We start from the raw sequence: 17,580 nt of genomic DNA, 5'->3' as shown, positions 1-17,580 counted from the left end.
CACTCTTGTCACGAGGTATGGGCTACTGGCTACTGGCTATCGGAAATCTGGATGCGCACGCACCAGCAATGCCGCACGGCTTCCCAAATTAGAAGTTCAGACTTTAGGAGTTGGGCGGCGTGCGTGACTGAGGAAGTTTCGGTTATTCCAATTTCCAACCCGGCTCAGAATAATGAACTCCTCCATTTGTTTATGTCCTTCTGCGCTGTTGTAATTTGTAGATGAAATAATGAATCGAAGCTTTGGAGTGTTTTGAGTAGTGAACTTTGTATAATTATATGTTGAGAGACACCTATTTATATAGGAGTATCATAATTAGTAAATAAGGAGAACTTTTATAGAGATGATATAGAATTATAATAATGCAATGTGGTATATGTCTTCTTATGTCTATTTTCTTTTTGAAGTATGTAACTCTAAGGGTATTATAATCATTATAAACACACTTACACAATTATAAATATAACCTCAAGTCATGGGGTTCTAACATTCAAGCCTCTTCTTCTGGCCCAATTTCGTCTATACACTTATCTCTCTCTTTTCCTTTTCCTTTGTGATATTTTGTGTTTATGTGTTATCCCTAAAATCAACACGGTATAAATTGGTTATATTTTTTTGGGCATTCTGTTCCATTTTATAGTGTTTGTCAAGACATTTGAATTACATAAATATAGGATAATATAGCTCCTATTAGTTGGAGATATCTACAATGATGATATTTGAATTACATGAATATAGGATAAGATAGTTCATATTAGTTGGAGATATCTATGAAAAGAGATAATGGTGGATTGGAGATATCTACAATGAGATAGAAGATGATAGTTACCTGGAAATATCTACAATAGAAAGTCGAAGATATCTATCACACCCTTCCAAGCTCAAGTGGGGAAAACATTTGTAGTTTGTCTCGAAGTTCATAACGTGGCTTGTAGAGAAGCTTTATAAAAAAGTGTGTTGGAAAATGGGCTCCAGCCCACACGACCAAGGAAGACCCGCATATCTAAGAGTATTATAACATAGGCCACACGACCAATAAAAATCCACAAGATGGGCCCAAGGACCCACCATAATTACCATAAGCTAGAATCCTTATCACATAAGTTGGAAGATCAAGAAGGACTCACAAAAGCATCTTTATCTTATGGTCACATCTTAGAAGAGTTCTAATTTGAGTTATGTTTGTCTTTTATCTATATTGTGTTATTTAATTATTCTAGGACTTATCTTTAAGTGTTAGAGTTTGGGTGTAATTGGGACAATGATAGTTTTATTGTAAGTGAACTCTACTACCTTTCTCTATTATAAATAGTGGTTCATGTATACTGATTATAATAAGTTTATGAAGTCAATGAATTATTTCTCTTTTTTATAAATTCAACATGTTATCAGGGCAGGCTTTGTGAGTTGACTTGGTCAACCTACAGAGATAATGAGATCCTTTTCTCTAATCCCTAAACCCAAAGTCTAGGTTCGTAGTTATTTTTTTCAGTCCCTACACCTGTAGTTTTCTTTGCATTTTCACCTCTATACTAAGATTTTCATATTTTAAATTATATATTGACGAAAATATATTTGAGTCTACTTTCCAATAAAAAATTAATTTTTCCAATCGGAGTTATCTACAAGGAGATATCGATATTTGACTAAGCAAAGGTCAGATTGAAAAAAGGTTCGAGCAGCAGCAAAATGCTTCTGCTTCCGAGGTATTTTATGCTATCAATAACTAGACTTTATATGGAGAAATATATATCTAAAGAAATATCTATAAGTTTATTATTTTATGCATTCAACCAATTTTTTATCTGAGTTATCTATAAAGAGAAATCGATATTTGAAGCAGCAAAGGTTAGATTGCAAAAGAGGATAGAGCAGCCGCAAAAAGCTTCAACTTCTGAGGTATTTTATGTTATCAAGAAAGAGACTTTATATGGAGAGTTATATATCAAAAGAAATATATGTAAGTCTATTTTCTTACCTTTTCAACTAATTCTAGGTATTATTTTTTTTGAAGGAGATATTGATATTGGAAGAGTCAATGGTCATTCTGGAAAAAAGGAGAAACAATACTTAGTTCGGCCAAGTGACAGAGATCGAAATCTATCAGATTATTTATCTTCTGATAATTATATTTTATAAAGAGAATTTATACTTGTATGAAAGGTTTAAGTCTAGTTTCAGATGAATAAAATTTCATGTCAATTTGATCTATATTTAAAGCTATATTCACATTGGAAGAATCAAAGGTCATGCAAGTATTTTGTTGCATTGAAAAATCCGAATTTAAGCCAATTATTTTGCGTCACTTTTTGAGTTGATATATCAGGAAAATATCTCAATTCTCCCTAGTTTGAGGGCTTATATATACATATCTATTATTTGGGCTTATGGCTACATCTATGATATCTGGTTCAAATTGGGATCATTGCCATTACCTTCCAGCTTGAGGAGGAGAAGTAGAAGAAGTATAGGAAGAGGTATTTTATTCCATATGTTGTCGATAAGTTTTATGTGACCAAAATATTCAAGAAAGGGGGAGCACAAAAGATGAAGCTTATGCATCTAAGAAAAAAAATTTATATCGGATTTTGATTATTTCATGGGTCATTTTACAAGGTTTATTATTTTGGTTATATGTGTTGGAAGATGGTCGTGTTACATTACAACTGCTACTATTATGTCTCTTTGGATGAGACATTATTATTGAAGAAGAGGTGGCCACATTACCTTTTCTCATACCATAATTTATTTGACTCTAAAAAATATCACTGTTGGGACACCATGGGAGTCTGTGCACGGATTGAGACACCATGATAAATTTAACCCTTAAAAAATATCATGGATTGGGACACCATTATAAAAAAAACCCACTACCCCCCTGTAATGGCTTTTATTACTTCTACCACTTGAGAGTCGTTGTCCTGTGGAGGGACACGGTGGTGGACACTTCAGAGCAATGCCGATAGACACACTACCTACAGAAGACGAAGTGTGCCCTACATCCAACACTAGGACTGGAGTATGGAGCAATGTTTTACCGACTATGAGTGATATTTACTTTCACTTATATTATGCCAGTAGGGACTCATGGAAGGGGGCAATAGCATGAGGGGGAGTGTTGGTAGATGGAGGTATATTGGAATATGTGCCATTTTATACAAAAAGAATTTATACATCATTTACAGCAAATTGGGAGTTCATGATGTTCTCTCACCCCAACTTGAGGGGGAGTGTGGGAAGATGGGTTCCAGCCCACATGACCAAGGAAGACCCACATATCTAAGAGTATTATAACATGGGCCACATGACCAAGAAAAGTCCACAAGATGGGCCCAAGGACCCACCATGATTCCCACAAGTTGGCATCCTTGTCACATAAGTTGGAAGATCAAGAAGAAGTCACAAAGGCATCTTTATCTTATGGTCATGTCCTAGAAGAGTTCTAGTTTAAGTTATGTTTGTCTTTTATCTATTTTGTGTTATTTAATTATGCTAGGACTTATCTTTAAGTGTTAGAATTTGGGTGTAATTGGGACAAAGGTAGTTTTATTGTAATTGGACTCTACTACCTTCCTCTATTATAAATAGAAGTTTATGTACAATGATTATAATAAGTTTATGAAGTCAATGAAGTATTTCTCTTTTTCATTGATTCAACAAAGTGGATGTGTGGATGAGGAGATTGGAAGCCATGTTGATGGTGTTGATGTTGCCACAATATACTCATGGAGCCATACATAGAATTATTAGAACAAGACTTAGAGACAAGAAATAAAATTATCCCCAAGGAAAATTGCAAAGCCAGAAGTACAATGGCTAGTGTTGGGATAGCCAACTCAATAAAAAGTCTTACAGAGCCACAATTATTATGGAAGAAGGTCTCATGGAAGAGCTTTAGTTTAAATATATTTTGGTTATGTTAGTCTTCTATTTATGTTGCGTTATTTAATTATGCTTGGACTTATCTTTAAGTGTTAGAGTTTGGGTGTATTTGGGACAATGGTAGTTTAATTGTAATTAGACTCTACTACTTTTCACTATTATAAATAGTGGTTCATGTACTCTAATTACATCAAGTCAATGAAGTTTTTCTCTTTTCCATAAATTCAACATGGTATCAGAGCAAGTTCTATGAGGTGGCTCAGTCTACCCATAGAGATTATGTGATTTTTTTTCTAATCTATTATCTCTAACAGGATCTATGAGTTGACTCGGTCAACCCACAGAGATAATGTGATCCTTTTTCTAATCTATTATCTCTAGCATTTTAGGTTCATATCTACCTTTTTCCCCCCTCTTTTCAATCCCTATACCCTTATTTACTGTTGCTCGGTGATTTCTACTTTGGGAGGACAACGACTTATTGATTTCTAGAAACTTATCTTATATTGATTTTTTTTGAAAAATCCTTTTATCAGTATGTTGAATTTAATCTATAGGAAAGCGATTTATGCTATCCAGCATTGTTCAAGGAAGAAGATGATTGTTGGTTGCCGAATTAAAAGTTTCTCCTTTGTTTGCTATTTCGTCGACAATCAAGCATCTTTGCTAGTGGTTTATTTTCGGACGTGCTGAGTTGGTTCATCGCTGTTGCTACTGTCCGATTTCCATACTCACTGTTGGCATCATCTTCAATCTTGCCAAAATTATTTTGATTAAGCCACTGGATAACCTGTTGGAACTGAATCGTCGATTCTTTGCTTCATTTGTCTGGTTTGTCGTATTTCCAGTGTCATGAGTTTTTTTCTCCACTGCTGTTGTCGATTGCTCACTGTGTATCTCTGTCAAGGTTCTGTTTCTTCTGAGATTACATTCTATCGTGGTTCATCGTTGTCCCGCTATATTCAAAAGAGGGGACGATGACTGCCTTATTTCTGCCTCTACAGGATCATTACTGAGCTATCTCTGCTGAGAATCACAGTTCCGTTGCCATTGTCAGAGAAGACAACATTGTTCTAATGTTTTGAAACTCTTCTGAGGCGTCGACAATTGGACTTGAATCTTGCTGGTTCATCGATGTGCTGTTCGGAAACTAGCTCCGCGGGGAAGAAGCTACTGTTGCAAAATTATGTTAAGTTATTTAATTATGCTAGGACTTATCTCTAAGTGTTAGAGTTAGGATGTAATTGAGACAAGGGTAGTTTAATTATAATTGGACTCTACTACTTTCCTCTATTATAAATAAGGGTTCATGTAATTTGATTACATCAAATCAATTAAGTTTTTCTTTTCCATAAATTCAACAGGACATGCCATAGTAAAATAATGAAGAGCCATCACTATTTGTCGAAACTAAATAGCATCAGTTAATAAGTCACCCTTATTAAGTTGATCACCAGCCATGGGAATATAGATAGATTCGACACCATCATTACAAATTGTTATTACAATTGAAGTATACTTGGTCTAAGTGAGCAAAAGACCCTATTGATAAGAGATAACTTCCACTCTCAAAAAATAATGTAATTGACCTAAGTCTTTTACATCAAAGTGTTGAAAAAAGAGCATAATAAAATCACGAATGTGAGTAGAAGAATCCCCTATGAGAATAATATCATCACCATAAATAAGAAGAATGAGAATGTGATCCAAGGAATGTTGAAGAAACATGGAAGCATAATGAGGGGAGTTTGTGAATCCACACAATAAGAAGACATTGAATGTTTTATACCATGTAGGCGGGGCCTGCTTTAAACCATAAAGATATTTATGCAGCTAGCAAACATAGTATGGATAGTGAGAATCAATAAACCTTGTGGTTGATGCATATAAACAGTTTCAACTGAGTCGTCATGCAAAAATACATTTTTAACATCAAGTTGACAAAGATTCCATTTATTTGATATAGCAATAGAGAGAATAAGTTGAATAGTACCAAGATGAAAAATAGGACTGAAGTGTCACCGTATTCTTGACCAGGCTTAAGTGCATAGGCTTTGGTGACAAGGCAGGCTTTATAGAGCACAAGAATGCCATCATAATGTTGTTTACTTTATAAACACATTTACATCCAACAACATTCATTATAGAAGTGGGAGGAACAAGTGACCATGTTCTATTTTTCAGCCAAGAATTGAATTCCTCAGTCATGGTAGAGTGCCAGTTTGAATCCTTGTTGGCTTGGGTAAATCGTGTATTTTCAATCGAAATCTATTGGGTGGATGAGAGAAGACAATGGGAAATGGGATAGTGTAGAGGAGAACCAAGGCCTTATGAGTGCCATCCATGTTTCTAGTGACCATGTGATGGATCCAGGAACCATGGGTCGGTATAGGGGAGATCAAAGGAGGTGTTGGTAGAGAAGGGTCATCCAATGTGGCTTCAATGTGAGAAGAAGAGTAACGGACAACAAAGGAGTCCATTGAGGTAGCAGTTGAGGCCGAGAAAGACTTTTTAGTAGATTCTTTCAATAGACAGAGTTTAGTAGAGTGTTGAGGGCTCTTTGGCATTTTCCTTTATTTTTTAAGGAGCAATACAAGATTGGACCAACCCAATCTTGTAGTAAACCCACTCTATCTATTTATCTATCGTGGGAAAGCACTCACTTGAGGCTCCATCCTCGAAACTATAATTATATAATGAAAATTAGATTGAAGAGCCTTCCTCCCACCAAGGATGCTTGCCAACCGTAGCTTGAATTGGGTAAGTTAGGCACGTTGATGTTATGGACTCCATAGTATCTAGAGTCAGTGCTAGACGTAGGACTTAAGTGGTGTCACTTTCAAGTTAAGATTAAGGGTTGGGTCTAATGTAATTTTTAGTTATGTGTGTGGGGCTCTTCATGGTTAGGGAGGTTAGCATCATAGCTTGGGAAGTGTATGCTTTGGGGAAGAGTAAACGTCATGGTGGGAAATGCATGGATGTCATGGGAATGGCTTGGGAAATGTAGGGATGTCATGGGAAAGAGCATAGTTTGGGAAGTGTATGGACATCATGGGCCTTCTTGTTATAAGAAGGAAGGTAGTCAGAATGTAAGGAAGCTTTTGATTAATTAAATTGTAGTAAGGTTGGATTCTCCCTAACGAGTTCCAGGGTGAGCTTCCCTTCACAAGCTTGGTTATCCTCATCTTCCTCTCCATGTCTTCCTACAGTTTAAGGTGGCCTGCCTACAAATCCCTGTGTAAGATCCGGGATTCCGAGAACTCCAAATCTTCGTTCCGAAAGTATTCCAATCAGGAACCAAGAGGATATCGTCCAGTAGATCGATCCATAACAATGGGGTATAACAACGTGGTATTAGACCGGACCACCTTCGATGATTCTTCTTCTTCCAGTGATTTGAGAAACATTTGGGAGGAATTTCAGATTGAACAACGAAAACACTTCACAACTCTCCAAAATGATGTTCGGGAGATCTGGGAGCTTGTTCATCAATTCAGTCTTCGAATTGGAGAGCCCTCTGTCTCTCCAGCAACGACGAAATCCGAAATTGGGGACTTAAAATGTACGAAATCGGAAAGATACCCCCCAAAACCCTCATCAACAACAATGGAAGGGGGTTTGCCATCCATCCCTTTCTCATTGGATGCCATACATCCTCCCGAACAGAAGACGCCAGAAATCCGAGAGCTCCCTGTCTCGAAAAAACTCCCCGACCTTCCGAAATCCGATGGCGAGGCAACCTCCAAACTGACGACGTACTCTGCCATAGCAACACAAAGACACATGTTCATCGAGAAGCAGAAATGTTATCAATATCAGCCACTCCTTCCTGTTGTGCGCAGTCCACACCATCTCAAGCTCGACGAGCTAGATGTTGGCAAGGGGTATAAAAATTCCAGGCAACCACCATTGACGCATTATGATTGTTGTCCTTTTACAAACCGACAACAACCCAAACCCTGAGATTTCAATTTCGAAGTTGAAATCGTGGCCCTGCGCACAAAAGACTTCGACTTTAAATGACTTCAATAAGATGGGGTCCCGGTTCGTGGTACGATAAACGCTCTTCCATTAGTGGTTGCTAGCCCCCTACACAGGTATGTGTTAAGCACCTAGCCAATACTACCCAAAAGACCAGCCTGTTAGAAGCGGAAGACATAAGTACTTAATCCCAGGATCATAACATCACACCCCACCTTCGCGAGCCGACGACCACGGCGGTGCAACGACACTGGCCCAACCCGGTGGCCTACTCTAGCGGCGGCCTACTCCTAGTGCACCTTCGCAGTTCTCCAGGTCGCCCCCTCCACTAGGTCGCCCCTTCCGAACCTACCAGTAATTTTAATCCAGCCTTTGAGCGCCCCAGGACTCGAACTCAGGACGTGGGAGCCCGCTCTAATACCAAATGTTAAGCACCTAGCCAATACTACCCAAAAGATCGGCCTATTAGGAGCGAAAGACATAAGTACTTAATCCCAGGACCATAACAGTATGCCATTGCCGTTTCACCCTGTCTTATAGTGGAGTGTGCTTCCCTCTGCCTCTATGAACTTGTTTTTCCATGCTTAAATGGGGCTCCGAATGCTGGGGAGTTGTTCAAAATAATGACTCAACGTCATGTTGTTGGCCGGTTGGCAAAGCCAATGCGGGTAATTACTTTTTTCTAGAATCATGGCCATCTTCCACTTCAAGAAGTAGAGGGCCTTAGCTATGTCTTCCGTCAACAAATTTTTTTCACCGGAGCAGGGGACATATTCCATTCTGGGGAATGACGACAGCAACAGGGTGGCTGTTTTGTGTCATTTTGCCAGCAGTAATAGTACAGTTCAACAACTTGTGTTAACTTTTTTGGATGATATGGATACTTCTTGTATAGAGTATGAGATGAATTTACTTGCAATTGATCATGATAAACACTACCCAGAAGACAACACATTTCCTCAAACACAAATCCACTATACACTCTAAACTACCTACTGCACCCAACCACTCACCTCAATATGCTGATGAGCATTTCAGGACCACGACAGAAAGGGGGCTCATTTCCAATACCGTTGCAGTGCTAGAGGGTCCATGCAATGACGGTCTGCTTCCAGTGGATGGCTATTGCATGGCACTAAACTTTAAAGATGACAAAGAGGTTTCCCAAAACTAAAGAAAATTACTGTCTCTTCCAATGCTTTCAGTACTACTGATTTTCTTCAAGAAGGGTGTGAAGGGAAGCAGCAGGTAATTGGGTTTTGCCTTGTGATATTGGAGGCTGGGCTTGTTACTCCCTATATTGGCTTGGATGAAAAGTGATCAGAGGAAGCTCCATGTGTCATCCAGCATATGAGCGAGCAATGGCCGAGGGTAGGGGCTCAAGTTCATAGATGGGTCAGATTATCTGTTTTGACTTTCGTTGTTGTAACTATCACATTGCCGCAACGGCTACACCAGTTTCAAATTTCTGCTGCAGTAACATTCTTGGGGTGGGCAGGAGAGCCCCTTCCAATTTTTTGAATAGCTGCTGTGGAGGCAATACAACAATGGACACCACAGGAAAACATAACACCGGTTCAAAGTGATGAAGGTAAGCAATACCTTCACTATGTAGCACATATCCATGTCTCCTAGCCACATCTCACTGTTTCTTGGTAGAATGGACGTTCTACCCTTGGTTCCAGCTCCATCCAATGCATAACGGGAGTGTACACCGCTGTATTGACAGGGCAGACAACAATGCTGCCCCTAGTGCCACTGCTACGCTCAGTGCTGCCATTTCTGGAAATACTCGCAGCAGTAACTTCAGCAGCGCAATTATCTGTTGCGGAATGCACACCCGATACTCCTCTGCCGGAGGTAACTCATTCTAGCAGGACAGGGACAACACCACAAATCATTTCTGTTATGCCTGCATGTTCAATTCGTATAGCTCTGGAGCCCAAGTGGGTGCTGATATTTCAAGTTGCTGCTGATATGGCAGTAAAAAGAGCACCCCAGCAGCAACTACAACCTCAAATTTATCATGTAGCGGAGCCACACTTGGAATATTCAGCCTTTGCCCAAATTATAGGTGGCAGACGGCTTGTCAGATTGTCTTCCTTCCTTCGTATTTGAGACGTTGTTGGCAGATAGGATATCTCCCACGGATGGCGGTTCTCTTTACGAGAATTTGAATTTTCTGCTGTGGGGCATGATTTTTCTCGCTGTCGACGGGAACACTATTGAAGTCGGGGCAGAGTCTGCCCATAGTGACACTGCTGCAACCAATAATGTCAACCACAATGAGGTATTTGCTGGTATACCGGATCGTGAGTACCAACTTGTGCTGTCTGGATTGTGGAGAAGGCACAATTGGTTGGATTCCTGGACAATTGGATTTTCTGCTGATAAAGGGTGCTTATTCTAGTGAAAGTATTCTCTACTTATTTTTTGTTGGTGTCTAATTTGGTCTATGGATGCTTCAAATTACGTTTTGTACTTGTTATTTGAAGTAGCCCTTTGAAACTCGACCTTAACAGTTGATTTACATCAACATGGAGAGTGGACATATGAGTAATAAGATATGACATACTCCGAAGTACTGCAATTCTACTAAGAGGTCTTTCCAATTACCTCAACTGGTCACAATCGGTACAGATGATTCTCATTACTCGTGACCTTCTCAGTCATGTTATCAAAATCCCTCCTCCGATTGATGAAGAAGATGAAGCCTACCACAAGTGGGTTAAAAATGATAACATGGTTATCAATTGGCTTATTAACAGCTTGGAAGAGCATGTATCTAATAATGTGGTCCACTTAGAAACTTCTAAGGATATTTGGGACACATGTGCTAAGCTCTATTCAAGTATCACCTCCTTGCAAAGAGTATATGATATTTTCTAAAGTATGCTGGCTACCAAACAAGGAGATAATATTCGTGAGTTTTTGGCCCAGTTTAGTGGACTTCTCCAAGAATGGAAAATTGCTCAACCATACTCTACCGACATTGCTGTTTAAGAAAAAACAACGAGAGGCCCTAGCAGCAGCTATTTGCCTTACCAATATTATGCCTTATTTAGAGGTGGCCATGACTTAGCTTCTTAGTTCCTCTGCTCTTCCTCCATTTGATGACATCAGTGCTATATTGTTACGGATTCCTGATCCATCTCCTCCTTCTCTGATTGATGCTCCATCAGCTATGTTCTCTGGTAATTGGGGTACATCATCCCAATCCCAAAGACGCAGCAGAAAAAGAAGAGGAGGCCGCAATAGGGGTGGTTGAACGGGTTCGACTCATTCCCGGACTGAGCCTGGATTGTGCACTTACTGTGATGGTTAGAATCACCTTGTGGATTCATGCTGGAAAGTCCATGGCAAGCTTGATTGGGCCACAACAAATCCAACCTCAGTTAATATAGAGAAAAAGAAGGAAAAGGTTGACTCTCCTTTTGGGAATGTGACTATTACTATGGAAGACTATATTGCAATTCAGAAGTTGAAATCCTTATTGGAGTCCTCTACTCCACCAGGACCATCTGCTGCCACCACCATTGCCTCAGGTATGGTTTCTTCCTCTTCAACCCCTTCCTCTTGGATCATTGACTCCGGGGCATCTGAACACTTGTCAGATAACAAACCCTTGCTTCATTCATTGTCTCCATTTTTTTTTCATAAATTTGTCACTATTACTAATGGTTCCCAAGGTGCTTGGTAAGGGTTCCTCCTCTCTTACCACGTCTATTCCTCTTCAAGATGTGTTGTTTGTTCCTCAATTTTCGTTAATTTGGCTCTCCGTTAGTCAATTAACCAAACGATTGAATTGCTCTGTCACCTTCTCACCATCTTCGTGTATGTTTCAGGATCTAACTATGAAACAGGTGATTGGTGGCGGTCATGAAAAAGGGGAATTACACTATTTTACTCTTCCACCCATAGCTGCTATTTCATCCACTACATTTGAGGCTCAACTTTGGCACAACCGGCTTGGTCATCCATCTATCGCGTCACTTCATTCTTTAGTTCCGTCTCTTAAATCTTTGTCTACTTTCAATTGCGAGGTATGTCAATTAAGTAAGCATATTAGAAGTATATATTCTCCTCGTCTTACAACTACCAGTGCTGCTTCGTTTACTTTAATACACTCTGATATATGGGGACCTTTAAAGGTCTCTAACATTTCTCAAGTTCAATATTTTGTTACTTTTGTTGACGATTTTACTCGAGTGACTTGGTTGTTTTCATTTAAAGAACAATAAAAAAATTCTTTTCATTTTTTAAAACTTTCATGCAATTGCAATGACACAATTTGGGAAGAAAATTCAAATCCTTAGATCCGATAATGCTAAGGAATATTTTTCTAATGAGTTTAAATCATTTTGTGAGGGTAATAGGCTTGTTCCTCAAACATCATGTGCCTATACCCCTAAAAAAATGGTGTTGCTAAAAGAAAGAATCATCACCTCCTTTAAGTTGCTCGGGGCCTCCTCTACTCCATGAAGGTACCTTACTTTTATTGGCCTCATGCTATTATTACAGCATGCTTTCTCATCAATAGGTTTCCTTCATCAGTGCATAGCAATCAAACTCCGTATTCTGTTTTGTTTCATGGTGAAGATCCTTTTTCTGTTCCACTTAAAGTGTTTGGTTGCACATGTTTTGTTCATGATACTTCACCACAAAAGAGTAAACTTGATCCTCGGTCTCTGAGTTGTATTTTTTTGGGGTATTCTCAAACTCAAAAATGATATATTTGTTATAATCCTAACTGTTATGGTCCTGGGTTAAGTACCTATGTCTTCCACTCCTAACAGGCCGGTCTTTTGGGTAGTATTGGCTAGGTGCTTAACATTTGGTATCAAAGCTAGCTCCTTCGTTGCGCGTTCGAATCCTAGAGGGGGCGACTGCTAAGGGGGTGATCTATGCGGAGGGGGCGACCTTGACGCAGTAGGCTACCACACGTGCAGAGGGGGTGACCTTGGCAGAGTGGGCCATCACAAGTGGGCCACCATGGACGTCGGCCCGCGAAGGAGGGGTGTGATGTTATGGTCCTGGGTTAAGTACCTATGTCTTCCGCTCCTAACAGGCCGGTCTTTTGGGTAGTATTGGCTAGGTGCTTAACATGATTTTATAAAGGAGGCTCCATGGGCCTACATTGTGATAATCAAGCAGCTATTCACATTACATCAAATTCAATCTTCCATGAAATAATTAAACATATTGAGGTAGATTATCTTTTTATACGAGAAAATTTTCAGGCAGGAATAATCTCTCTTAAATATGTTTCATTTCAAGAGCAAGTAGCTAATATCCTCACCAAACCAGTTACATCCAAAATTTTATCTTATATATATGGCAAGCTGGGTATTTATGATGTATTTTCTCCTCAAGCTTGAGGGGGAGTGTTGGAAGATAGGCTCAAGCGCACACGTCAGAGGAGTGGCAAAGTGGTAATTTATGATAAGTTCCATAAGGAAGGCATAGAGATGTAAATACATTGTCTAATTATGTTTTTTAATCTATTGAGTTGTAGCCCTAAGGGACTTGTAACACTATAAATAAGAGTTTTGGCTAAGAGGTAAGGCATTCAAACCGTCTCCCTTCTTTCATAAATCGTCCAACTACCCTCTCTTCTCCCTTGACGCATTATCTCCTTCCTTTAATCCAAACTCTCCTCTCTCACGTCCTTCTCCTTCCTCTCTCCTCTCTCTCTTCTCTCTTTCTTCTTCCACGTTAACCTAGAGTCCTTCTCATGGGATCCTAAATTCTATATTTATTTCAAAGGGAAACTTATGACTTTTACTAAGTTGACAACTACGACAAGGAGAATTGCTAGATAGAGTAGAGGATATGGATATTTCAAGCTGAAGTTGATAAAATGTCCGAGCTTACTGATGACCCAATCAAGCCTACCATAATTCAGAAGATGCCTTCTTTGCTAAAATAAGAGTTTTATTTGGTGAAGAAAATGTAAAGGAATAGAGCCCGCCATTAAGTTTCCCTTGGTGAAGAAGGTGCCCTATCTTCTTTTCCTTAATACAATAACCATATGAAGTGAGTAAAAAATAACAATTGTGATCTTTTGTAAACTTGACAACCCATATAAGGCTCGTTGGTGAGAGATAATACTGATAAAACATTGCATTGCATGATAGAACTAATAGAGAGATAAACAAGGAGTACACCCCCATGAGAAGTAGGAATACTAGTACAACCTCCTATTAGAACATGATCGAGACCAAAATAAACTTGCTTACCAGAAATATTAGAATCATTTGAAGTCATGTTGTGAGAAGTGCCAATATCAATAAATCAATTAGGATATGTAGGATTAAACACATGAAGAGCAATGAATGCTTTTGTAGAGGCCTCAATGTTGTCATCTGGCGCCCAACAATTGTTGGGTTTTTTAATAAGGGTGACCACATCAATAGCTGTAAGGACTATGGACACTTTCTCCATATTGGTATGATATTGTCCACTTTAGGCCTAAGCCCTCATGGATTTGCTCTTGGACGTTACACCAAAAGGCCTCATTCTAATGGAGACTATAGTCCATACATATATATCCATGATCCTCCCTTCTAGCCAATGTGGAACTTTGGTCGTATACCCAACAATAGAAAATAATGTTGGGAGTCATGGATGAAGAAGAAACAATGGTAGAGGTGTTTTGATCATGCCCTCTACCAGATCTTCTCAATGGTAGAAGGGTGGCTGCTTGGGCGTAAATGGTCTTTATAAGTAGTGAAGGTTGACACTTTGAGGGAGGCTGATGAAGAGAGTCATAATTCAAAATCCAGTACAAGGCCACATACCTTTACAAAGGTGGAATGATGGGGGGTGAGAGTTAATGGCTGCCGCGATCAGATCAAACTCCCTGCCAAGATCGCGTAGTGTCTGAAGCACAAGATCATCATTAGTGACCGAGTTCCCAACATTGGCGAGTGATTTGGCATCTTATACATACTCATGTATAGGTTGAGTACCTTTGAGAAGGGATTGCAATTTATTCTTGATCTATTGGATTCGAGCGTGAGAGTATGACCCATAAAAAACCTCTAAACTACACCACACATCTCTAGTAATGTCTTTATCAATGACATGTGAAAGAACAAAGTCAAATAAAGAGACAAGGAGCCAGCCCAAAACCATTTGATTAAAACGGGTCTGTTTTGCAATGACACTTGAGGAAGAAGAGACAAGTTTAGAGCAATGTCCTTCAATAAATCCTAATAGTCCTTGACACCTGACGACTGAGATGATTTGTGTTGAATTTATGGAAAAGAGAAATACTTCATTGACTTATTATAATCAGAGTACATGAACCTCTATTTATAAAAGAAGAAGGTAGTAGAGTCCAATTAAAATAAAACTACCTTTGTCCCAATTACACCCAAACTCTAACACTTAAAGATAAGTCCGAGCATAATTAAATAACTCAAAATAGATAAAAGACAAACATAACTCAAACTAAAACTCTTCATGGACGTGACCATAAGATAAATATGCTTTTGTGAGTCCTTCTTGATCTTCCCACTTATGTGATAAGGATGCCAACTCGTGGTATTCATGGTGGGTCCTACTTCTTATGGGCTTAGTCCCATCTTGTGGGCTTGGGTCCATCTTATGGGCCTTCCTTGGTCATGTGACCCATCTTATAATACTCTTAGATATGTGGGCCTTCCTTGGTTGTGTAGGCTTGGGCCCTATCTTCCAACACCCCCCTCAAGCTGGGGGTGATCAAGAACTCCCAACTTCCTACAAATGATGTATAAAATCTTTTTGTATAAAGTGACAGTCTTCCAATCTTCCAACACTCCCCCTTACGCTGGTTGTCTCTTCCTTGAGACCTAGCTGGCCAATTCAGGGGGGTATAACATAGATGCAATAATAAATTCCTTCATCATGGTTTCCCAACCATGATATTTTTTGATAGGGCCCATCATGGTTTCCCAACCGTGATATTTTTGACAGGGCCCATCATGGTTTTCCAAACGTGATATTTTTTTGATAGGGTATTAAGTTCCTCCGTCATGGTTTCCCAATAGTGATATTTTTTGACAGAGTATCCTCCGTCATGATTTCCCAATCGTGATTTTTTTTTATGGGGTAAAATAAATGATGATATGAGTCCACCTCTTCTACAATAATAATGTCCCCAAAGAGACATAATAGCTGCAGCTAAATATAACATGATCATCTTTCCCACATATATAACATTAACCAAAATAATAAACCTTTTAGAAGGACCCATGAAATAATCATAATCCGATATAAATATTTTTTCTAAGATGCAAAAGCTTCATCTTTTGTGCTCCCATTTTCTTAAATATTTTAGTCGCATAAACTCATCCACAACATATGGAATAAAATAGCTCTTTCTTGTACTTCTTCTACTTCTTCCCCTCAAGCTGGGATGTAATGGCAGTGATCCCAGCTTGAACCAAATATCATAGATGTTGTAATAAGCCAAAAATAACAGAGATGTATAAATAAGCCCTCAAACCAGGGATAAGTGAGATGTTTTCCTGATATAGCAACTCAAAATGTGATGCAAAACAATTAGCATAAATTTGGATTTTTCAATACAACAGAATACCAACATCACCTTTGATTCTTCCAATGCGAATATTTCTTTAAATATAGATCAGATTGACATGAAAATTTCTCATTCTGAAAGTAGACTTAAATACCTTTCATTCAAATATAAATTCTCTTCATAAAATATAGTTATCAGAAGATAAATAATCTGATAGATTTAGGTCTCTATTATCTAGCCTAACTAAGCACTGTTTTTTTTTTTTCTGCATGACCATTGAATCCTCCAAGATAAATATATCTTTATTAAAAAATCATAACGAGAATTGGTGGAATATATAAGAAAATATATTTACGTATCTTTCTTTTGATATATAGTTATCCATATAAAGTCTCTCTGTTGATAGCATAAAATACCTCGAAAGTTGAGGCTTCAGTTGCCGATCGAACCTCTTTTTCAATCTAACATTTGCTACTTCAAATGTCGATTTCTATTTGTGTATAACTCAGATAATTTTTTTTTTTTGAATTGGTAAAAGAATAGACTTACAAATATTTCTTTTGATATATATTACTTCATATAAAATCTAGTTGTTGATAGCCAAAAAAACCTCGGAATCTGAAGATTTCTGCTACTGGTCGAACCTTTTTGCAATATGACCTTTGCTCATTCAAATATCTATATCTCTCTGTAGATAACTCTGATTGGAACAAATATTTTTTATTTGGAAATTAGATTCAAATATATTTCCGTAAATATATATTTTAAATATTAAAAAACTCCTTCTAGAGGTAAAAAATGCAAAGCAAACTACGGGTGCAGGGACTGAAAAAAATAACTACGAACATAGACATAGAGTTTAGGGTTTAGAGAAAAGGATCAGATTACCTCTGTGGGTTGACCACGTCAACTCAGAGAACCTGCTCTGATACCTTGTTGAATTTATGAAAAAGAGAAATACTTCATTGACTTATTATAATCAGAGTACATGAACCTCTATTTATAATAGAGGGATGTAGTATAGTCCAATTACAATAAAATTACCTTTGTCCCAATTACACCCAAACTCTAACACTTAAAGATAAGTCCTAACATAATTAAATAACTCAAAAGAGATAAAAGACAAACATACTCAAACTAAAACTGTTCTTGGACGTGACCATAAGATAAAGATGCTTTTGCGAGTCCTTCTT

Source organism: Aristolochia californica, unplaced genomic scaffold (genome assembly GCF_029961685.1).
Source record: "Aristolochia californica isolate CCGP_79_NKW_82.1479 unplaced genomic scaffold, dmAriCali1.0.hap1 SCAF_4, whole genome shotgun sequence".
Classification (NCBI taxonomy): Eukaryota; Viridiplantae; Streptophyta; class Magnoliopsida; order Piperales; family Aristolochiaceae; genus Aristolochia; species Aristolochia californica.
Note: the sequence above shows the minus strand (reverse complement) of the source record.